A 9431-nucleotide genomic window follows, 5' to 3' on the forward strand; every position below is an offset into this window, starting at 1 on the left:
ACATTTGAACTCGTGTTCTCGTTTTTGAAACATTTTATATATTTTAAACCGGAATCTGTTATTCGAAATGAGTGAAAATATAAGAAACATGTTCTTTCAAACATGTGAATTTGATTGTTTCAATGCGTGAATTAAATATTTCAAATATATGAAATGTTTTTTTAACTTACGAAACATATTCCAAACTTATTTGAATTTTAGGGAAATCATTTTTTTGAACATAGTGAAATTGGATATATTTTTGTGTAAATATAATGTAACTTTTCATTGAAATTAGTGAAATATGTTTTTTGAAATGAGTGAAATCATTTGAAATAAGTGAAATTGGTTGTTTCAAATGAGTGAAATTTGGTTAAAATTTGAGTGAAATATGTTTTTTCAAACGAGTGGAACTGAGTGTGAAAATATGTTATTCCGGTGTGTGAAAAGATGTCAAATTGGTTATTTACAAAATGTGAAACTTACATTTGTCGACATGTGAAAGTTATTTCACTAAACTAATTTAAATTTTAGGGTAATCATTTTTTGAAACTGAGTGAAATTGGATTTTGAATGTAATGGAAAGATAACAAATCATTGAAATGTCAAATGACTGAGAACTATTTTTGAAATGAGTGAAATCTTTTGAAATTAGTGAAATTCATTATCTAAAATGAGTGAAATCATTTGAAGTTAGCAATTTTTTTATATAAGTGAAATATATGTTTTGAATTGAGTGAAATCCGTTTTTTGAAATCAGTGAAATTAAAACTAGTTCAAATGTATCCAAAATTGGTCTTGTTCTGAAGATCTTCTCACTATGAATTCAAATATGTATAAAATATCAAAATTGAAGTTTTGATTCAAATAATATCTATCATCCAAATTCCCACAATGAAATTAAATGGAAGTCTTTTGATGGGGGAGAGAGATTATTTTATCATATGCATGCGGGTGGTCTTCTCTCCATTCTTTCTCTCTGCTGACATAAAACTGACAAGAGCAGAAGGCCCACAAGTATTCCTATGTATTTCATCCTTTTATACACAAAACAGGGGCTCAGATCCCTGAAAGCTCTCCAACGGTGGATGCTCCACCGGTACCTCCCCCCACCGGTAAAAAAACTTAGTCGATACGCCGGCCTCTTCTCCTTTCCTTTCCTTCACCCGCACTTCTACTTCTATCACGACCGATCTTGATCTGCTGCTACCTAGTGGCGATCCCGTTAGCTCCGATTTTCAAAGAGTTGGAATCTTGCTTCGGCCTAGCGAAATGCAGGCACAAAGTGAAGTGTTTACCTGGCTTGCACAGTTGACCTACCGCACCGGAAAAAACAGCACCACTAGTACTCCCTTCATTTCTTTTTAGTCTGCATATAAGGTTTGGTTAAAGTCAAGCTTTGTAAAGTTTGACTAATTTTATATTAAAAAATATAAACATTGAGAATATGAAATTAATATTATCAGATGCGTCATGAAATATATTTTCATACTATATAGTTTTAATATTGTAGATGTTCATATTTTCATATATAAATTTGGTCAAATTTTGTGTAGTTTGACTCTGACCAAATTTTATATGTTGAGTAAAAAGAAACAGAGGGAGTACGAACGTAGCACCTGCTGGTATAGCACAGTTTTTTGGATGCAGTTTCTTGGATGGATCCGTGGAACGAAGCCTCGCTCGATTCCATCGTCTCTCTCTCTCTGGGCACATGCAGCGGAGCATATTTCTAGACAAGGCCGTGGAGGGGGCTAAATTTCATGTTTTGACCCTTTTTTGAAACCTATTCGATATCTGATCCAAGTCTGATAAAATTTCGAGATCTGATCCTTTTTGCTACCGCCAGGGTCCATGGCGATAGGGTCTAACAGCCTACCGCCAAGGTCCCTGGCGGTAGGGTTGCATGCCCTACCACCAACTGTTGAACGCAGTACGTGCTCGTGCCTACCGCCAAGCACCTTGGCGGTAGGGTTGTACAGGCTACCGTCAGTTCATTTGACGGTAGGGATGTTTCCTACCGCCAAGGTCTCTGGCGGTAGGTTGTTATACCCTACCGCCATGGACCCTGGCGGTAGCAAAAGGGTCAGATCTCGAAATTTTATCAGACTAGGGTCAGATGTCGAATAGGTTTCAGAAAAGGGTCAAAACACGAAATTTTGCCCGTGGAGGGAGGTGTGTTGTATATTCCGGCTGGCGCAGGAGTTGTATATTTCACGCAGCTGCTGACTTGCTTGCATGTGTACTATCCCGTCGATCGGCTCTAATCCCAATCACACAGTCGCTCACTTGCTTCATGGGAGTATGTTGCTTCACTCCTGCGCCCCCTTATCTTATCTACTCCCTTATTTACGAGCTCATCCGCGAGGTCCACGGTTCAGTTTCTTTCGTAGGCTGCTGATCAATTACCCCGCAGGATGTCTGTTGCTTCATGCAAACGCTTGAGGATCATGAAGAATTCCGAAGCCATCGGTCTTGGTCAGTGTCTTCAGCCAAAATTCTCTTACAATTCAAGAGTTATACCTTAAAATTCTAACCCTCATGGGAGCTTTTTTGTTTCAGCGCCAAGGGCCAAGGACAAGTGCAAGAACAAGAGCTAAACACGGGGCAGTAAGAAGAGGACGACGGAGAGGGAAGGGGACGGGACAGGTGTAGTTGAGAGTGGCTATGGTTTGGTCCGGAGTAGGGTATATGTGAGGTCGAACTGGGTTAGCCTAGGCCAGTCCAACGTGGCGGCCGCGTCCGGGCATGCCTGGACCGCCCCCCTGTCCACCCCCATATGTGTTGGGTTTGATGGGTGCTTTAGGCTGGCTATGAGGGGTCAGGTTGGGAAAATGTCTGATAGTGATTGGGTTGTCCACCAGTTTGAGGCGGTCCAATTGTAGATGCCCTTAGTTATGGCTAAAACCATCAGTAAACTTTAGTTTGACATCATCCAAACATGTCAATAATGACACCAATTAGGCGTGGAACTGGCAATTTGTGCCTTTTTTTGCATATTAAGTCACGTAAACAAAACTGAGAAAACAGTAGAACCTTAGCATTTGCTCAAAAACCATCAGCCTAGACAAAAATCAAGACCGAAGAATTCTCTGTGCATGACGCCAAGGCCCATCACCGGCAACCACCAAAAGAATCGTGACAGATCACCTCTTCACCCGAGCTCGACGCAGCTCCATCGCTGATATGCGGTTTTTTGGACCTCCAAAATAGCCATTAATTCTTCTTCTGTTCCCATTTCCTTTTTTTTGACTTCTTTGTATTGAAACATGTGAGAAAAAAGAACAAAGAGGAAAAGTTTTATAGCTAAAATGTATGCACCTCCTGTGGGGATGCATTTAGTTTAGGAGCTAGCACTTGGGGAACCTGAGAACTGGTCTAGATTGCCAATGAAATAGGGTCGATCTTAAACAGTAGGTATCATGCAACATGTGCCCAAGTTTCCAATCAAGTGAGTAAGCCAACACTGGTTCAGCCAACCAGCAAAGCCAACCATCCATTAAAGCCAACACAAACCAGCCATTAGACAAACCCTAAGCTAGCCACAAACAGTCAGCTGCATTGACACAAACTGCATGTGGGTGACTTCTGACAGAATTATAATAGACTTCTAACAGTTCGACTTCGCTTAGACTCCATTGACACATATTGGACCACACCGGCACACGGCATTACAGACAGCCGTGCCCAAGTTCCTGCTTGTTCCGCAGCCTGCGCGCCCTGTCCACAATCCGGCGATGCAGCAGCGCGCGCCGATGCAGAAGGTGAATGGCGATGACGTTCAAATCCCCGCTGATGTAGCTCTCCAGGGTCCGGTCATTGTGCAGTGGCTTCCCAGCAAAGAAGAGGCACTGCTGGGATGGGGGAATCCCCTCCTCCTTGTGAATCATCGCCTTGACATCCTCAATCGTGTCTTTAATGCCAACCGCAGGAAAAATGGTCTTGCCAGTCAGCATCTTGATGTGAATCGCACTATTCCTTCCGATGCACGTCACAAGGTGAAGCGCGCACTCCCACAACTTATGAATGTTGTAGTCCGCCAGGCTACGGTAATCCTCGAGCAGCTTGCCGGCAAAGATGAAGCGCTGCATGTACGAAGGAATGCCCTCCTGATCATAAACCATCGCCTTGATATCCTCGATTGTATCTGAACTCAAAACCGCAAGATCAATGCTCTCGCCGTTCAGCATCTTGACTGTCACATGCAGGAAAGGGACAAGCTCAAAGGTGCACAAAGTCTCAATGTTGTAATCTGCCAGGGTGGGGCCATCCTCCAGCCGCTTGCCGGCAAAGATGAGACCCTGCTTATCCCAAGGAATGTTCTCCTGACTCTGAATCATCGCCTTGACGTGCTTGATGGTATCTGAACTCTTAACCGCAAGATCAATGATTTTGCCAGTCAGCGTCTTGACAGAAATACGCAGGTGAAGGACAAGCTGTAGGGTGCTCAGATTCTTAATGTTGTAATCTGCCAGGGTGCGGCCATACACCAGCTTCTTGCCAGCAAAGATAAGACCCTGCACATCTAGATGGTGATCATGCATTTTAGCCTCGACATCCTCGATCTTATTTGAACTCTTCACCTTAAGAGTGTAAGTCCTGCTATTTGTGGTCTTGACTAAGATTTGCATCTGTTGAACAAGCATACGAAACATGGGCTATTTTTAGACAAAGAGCTTCCATTAAAGCCACCGAACACAAATATCATCAAATTGGTAAAACCAAGAACCAAAATCCAATCGCCAGCCACAACAAATCGACAGATTTTATGGGGTTAACAATTCCAGTTGCATGGGTAAGACATCTAGTTCAGACCAGACCGACTAGGGACGTTTACACTACACATGGACTAAGAATGAACGACCAACATGAATATTAGGACTATCTTTGTTTATCCTGTTACACTTTTTCATAAATTATTAAAAAAATCAAGGACCTAACACAAAATTGTGAAGCTAAAAACACACACACAAAATTGCAAGCAATCAAGTATCTCACACAAAATAGATAGATGGAAGATAGATAAGGACAGACTACTCAAGAATAAAATACAACGTATCATGTTTCTTCTTATAGATAGGAACAGAAGACGGACTATTTTGACAAAATCCATCTAATAATTCCTAAGGTCTGATCCATCGTATGAGATCAGCCACATATTTTATGAGTCACCCCTCCAAATTAATCCACATATAGCAAATATATCAGGAAGAAGTTCACATTTCTACTCTAGCCTGAAGTGTAGGGTTTGTCCACTTAATGCCCAAAGTATTTATTTGTTTTTGGGTCCATTTTATGTGTGTGGTCACTGCACCCCTCAAACCGGTATTTGACAGCCGCATGAGTATCAGTACCCACGCGGAGGAACAGGTGGTAATTCAGAGAGGTGCAAGAGAATGACAGAGGAACAAGATGACTCATCAGGATTTTCTGCGATTAATAATGTTCAAATGTGATGCTAAGTCACAAAACCAGACGTTGTGGATGAAGTATTCATACTTAGATGGAGTAAATGGACAACAATAATACTTTGGTGCACTTGAAGATAATGAAAAGGGCCTTTTCCACCTAAGTATTATCCAATACTTTCTACTCTCTCCGTTCCTAAATATTTGTCTTTTTAGAGATTTCTAATGGACTACCATATACGGATGTATATAGACATATTTTAGAGCGTAGATTCACTCATTTTGCTCCATATGTTGTCACTTGTTGAAATCTCTAGAAAGACAAATATTTAGGAACGGAGGGGGTAGATGTCATCCACATCATAAATTTGTATGCTACTAGTATCATCAACAACTGTATTATGATTTAGAATATCTTGTAACATATAAGCATCAACAACAACGTGTTATGGTGTAAAACATCATCCCATAATACATTATTGTCCAGCACAAAATGTCAAGGATTTATAAAGTTTCTCGGATCAGTCATTGTCCAGAAACAAGATAGTACAAGGCAATGCTAAGTGCTGAACAGGTAGAAGAAAATTTTGAGGTGATATAATCGTACAAGGCATATATCATTGTGCAAAAAAAACTCAGATAGCAGATGCAGAACATGAAGACAGAGGTCTACTCAATTCTAGATAAGAAGGCACTGCAAGATTATTTAGCAGGAGATTAACCAATGAAATTCACTAGAACTTGAGGAGATTAGTAACAAGAATGTAGATCTGGGATGCAGTGTAAAGATGGAGTTGGGATGGGAAATGGCGAGTGAAGGGAGACTCACTGTGCGACGTCCAAAACACTGTCTGCCGGACTTGCATCGCCGAATAGAAGCTATATGCATTCCAATGATATCCGTCCTGCGCTTTTTACTAGTCTCCTGTTACAGAACATATTCATTAGCACTCTCCACAAGAGCATTATGATGATCCTATATAGATACCAGATACGAGTATCAGCAAACCTAATATATACACTTTATTCTTGGTCTGTGTTTCCAACAGCACATAGCTGATGCATGCATCCAACGAAGAATTTGGATCCTCATGTCCTTTCAGCACAAAATTACAGTGGCACATATAAGAATACGATCATTGGACTAATAAAGAAAATTTAGTCTATTCGAATATATATATTAGAAAATTCGCACAAGGTCAGTTGACCATCACACAGCATGAGGCGAAACGACCAAACTGACAGAAGTGAATTTAGAAAAATAACCTTTTCAATGTTAACATTTATCAAGCAAATTTACATGGTAAACAAAATATTGTCCATTGACTATATGTGGAAAGACATGATCACGACACAAATAACACTCAAAGGATACTATACTTGGAAATGGCGTACTTACATTTGATAAGGAAGAGGCACACTTGCGCTTCAGACTAGCGATCTCAGGTTGGCGATTTTTGAGTTCTTTGATTTCGTCATCTTTCTCCTTCGCTAAGGAGTTCATCTACTTTAGCTTATCCTCTAGAATCAATAGCTTGTTTCCATAATCAACATTCTCCTTTACAAGCTTTTGCGTTGCTTCAGTAGCTTGTGTTGCCGCCAGTTCCTTGTTCTTAAGAAGCACAGCATAGTCCAGCAACTCCTGCTCATTTATATTGAACTGACTCCAAACGAAATCCTTTACAGCAAGTAATCCGATGTTTTCTGCACGGAGTTTTTCAATAACTTCATCTTTCTCCTTCAGCAAGGAACCCATTTCATGTAGCTTATGTTGAGCCACAAGATCTTCTACTTGGAGTCTGCCAATCTCATCGTCCTTGTTTTGGGTTGCGGCGTGCAGCGCCTGTACATTCTGCTGAAGCTTCTTCGCTTCTTCAGTAGCTTGTGCTGCCTCTAGTTTCTTGTTCTCAAAGAGCGTTTTGTCCTTTTGAATTGTCCTCAACTGATTCAAAAGAACATCTTTGACTGAATAAACATCCTTATCCTTCTTCGACAACAGGGTCTCAAAAGCTCCCTTTAGTTTTCTAAGGTTTGCTCTCAACGCTTTTATGATGTGCTCGTGATCCCCAGTGTTTTCACCAAGCTCTAGACGATCTTGAACTTCCTTCAGTTTCGATTAACATTAAGAGAGCAGACCAGAGATACAAAGACGGAATTAGTGAAGTCGATGAGATGCACAAGTTGGAGTGCAAGCTTTTGAGCAATGCATCTGATTTCTCGGCAAGTACATTACCTTAGATTCAGTGTTACCAAGGGCAAGAAGGCCTCTACAAGCTCTGACATCCTCCAAATCACCCTCTTGGAGTTCTACATCGAACGCACAAGGCAGCGATATCAGTAGCAAATTAAATTCCTTTCTGAATGAGGAAGCTAACACAAATTGAAATGTAACGTGAAGGTAAAATCTGTACAAAGTAACATACTCACACCGGTCAAAATGCAAAAGATGGTCGACATAAAGACCAACATAATATGAAATCAATAAGACTGTTGCTGCAACTTCGTTGAGAGAATATCTCTTCCCAACTTCACAGTGTACTTTTCAACTGAACCTTTATTCTGGAGCTACACAATAGCAAGAGCTCCCAGTGACAGATCTTCGCCACTGCCATTTAGTATATACGATGCTCCAAAACATGAAAGCACATGCTGCTAATTTCTAAAACAACGGACAAGAGTGGGGCAACTTTGCTTTTCTTGACGATCTGTACAGATTCGAGGATGTTGCTGTGTACAACGCCGGATGAAGTAGATTGATGTGTTGCCAAAGCTTCAGGCAACCTCGCGGCGCAGGGCAATCTCACACCCGAAACTACCAATTCAGCAGCGCAACAAGAAGGCAACCCAACATAGTGCCGCTCTGCCGGAACCGAATTAACCCCAAATGTGGGGAACAAGTCGAAATTACGGGACGATGACAGGGTGAAAGTACGGAGACGTCTTACCGGCGAGCCTGTCCGCCGGAAGTATCGCTTCCTCCCCCTCGCCCCTTGTCGCCGCCAGATGCGCGCGGTCGGCGGCCAGCGCCTCCACCTGCGCCTCAACCAGATCGTAGAAGCGCAGCCACTCGGCCCTCCCGTCCTCCCCGCGGAGGCGCAATGCCGGTGAGGACGGCCCCGCGCCGGCCCCGGCGCTGCCGCCGCTCATGGGTGCGAGTCGCACCGTCGGGGACTAGGGTTTTTAGGGAAGTAAGCAGGGAGAGGAGACGAGGGAGTGATGGGATTATTCCTCTTCTTCCTCGTTTGCTCTGATCGTGAGTGTGGACTGGACTGGACTGGACCGGACCGCACTCGTGGTCGTGGTGAGGTAAACGTTGGGGGCCTACAACTGGACCGGTGCTAGACCCCGAGAAATGGCCAATTTGCCCTTGCTTTACATGTATCTGCCCAAATTGTAGGGCAACTCTTTTGGTTTGGAGGATATGAAAATGTAGGATACGGAAGGGGATTCAAAGGATTTTCATAGGTTTTTTTGGAATTGGAATTATTACTAGTTTTTTCTATGTTGGTCGTTCGATTTGTAGGATTGAATCAAGGTTTTTTTTTTCAAATCTCTTAGTCGGTTCCCATCCGTGGGAAGAGCTGGATTGATGCTCCTCTATTTTGCTCACAGTTTCCCTTTCTTGAGTTGCAAAATTAATGTTTGGCCTCAACGCTTGAGCCCAAAATTCTGCCTCAAACGATTCGCTTAGGTCCTGTGCAGCGTGTTTCCAAACTTGGTGCGTGATATTTGTGCAATTTTGGTTCTTCTTTTGTACAAATTTCAATACGATGTTTTGCACATTGATGTGTGTGTATCTGTGTTCTTGTGCAGCCAAATTGTTCATGTCCAAGACCAAGAGGTTGTTGATTACATCTGCCTCTGCCATGATCAATGGCCTGGGACCAGGGGCATCTTATAGGTTGCAAGCAAAGATGATGAAACACCTGAACCGTCTTGTACACGGTAAGAAAAATGATGTATTCATCAATCAATGGTGGGTAGTAAGTAGCTCGAAGTAGACAACAACTTTAGACACTTTTGCCTGTCTCCACTACCTGTTAA

At 42.2% G+C, this 9431-nt stretch overlaps 1 pseudogene; it reads right to left on the bottom strand.

Moving 5' to 3' along the window:
- Positions 1–3358: 3358 nt before the first annotated feature.
- LOC119311768 lies at positions 3359–8647 on the bottom strand (annotated as a pseudogene).
- Positions 8648–9431: the final 784 nt, after the last annotated feature.

The sequence above is a fragment of the Triticum dicoccoides genome, chromosome 5B (assembly GCF_002162155.2).
Source record: "Triticum dicoccoides isolate Atlit2015 ecotype Zavitan chromosome 5B, WEW_v2.0, whole genome shotgun sequence".
Taxonomy (NCBI): domain Eukaryota; kingdom Viridiplantae; phylum Streptophyta; class Magnoliopsida; order Poales; family Poaceae; genus Triticum; species Triticum dicoccoides.